Below are 479 nucleotides of genomic sequence, written 5' to 3'. Positions count from 1 at the left end.
CTTTTAAATGTACAACTCACCACAGTTAGGATAGGTCCAGATGTAATCTCAGTATCCAGCCCCGCCTCATTTCCCCACGATTTCCTGAACTTTCCGCTCCCTATGCTCCAACGTGTACTCAGTACACAAGCTGACGTTTTAGCAGTTTTATTCATTAGAAAATAATACCACTTTCAGCTGCAGTTACTTAAATTAATCATTTTAGATCTCTTCAGTCTTTCACATTGTTAAAGAGAATTTTCTATGCTCTGGTGTTGAAAGGGTTTTACAACATTTTTTGATCTTATGTCCTCTACATTTCTGTCAGGTTAGGTTTTGTACTTTGAACTCTTGCAGCTTTTACTTTTCAACCATTCTGCTACAGGTCTGCTGCTGATATCATTGTCCTGTTGCAAAACTTGTTTGACCCAGCCTTCAGCTTTCACTGTTGCCTCATCTCTCTCTCTCTCTCTCTCTCTCTCTCTCTCTCTCTCTCTCTC

Source organism: Austrofundulus limnaeus, unplaced genomic scaffold (assembly GCF_001266775.1).
Source record: "Austrofundulus limnaeus strain Quisiro unplaced genomic scaffold, Austrofundulus_limnaeus-1.0 Scaffold3, whole genome shotgun sequence".
NCBI lineage: Eukaryota > Metazoa > Chordata > Actinopteri > Cyprinodontiformes > Rivulidae > Austrofundulus > Austrofundulus limnaeus.
Note: the sequence above shows the minus strand (reverse complement) of the source record.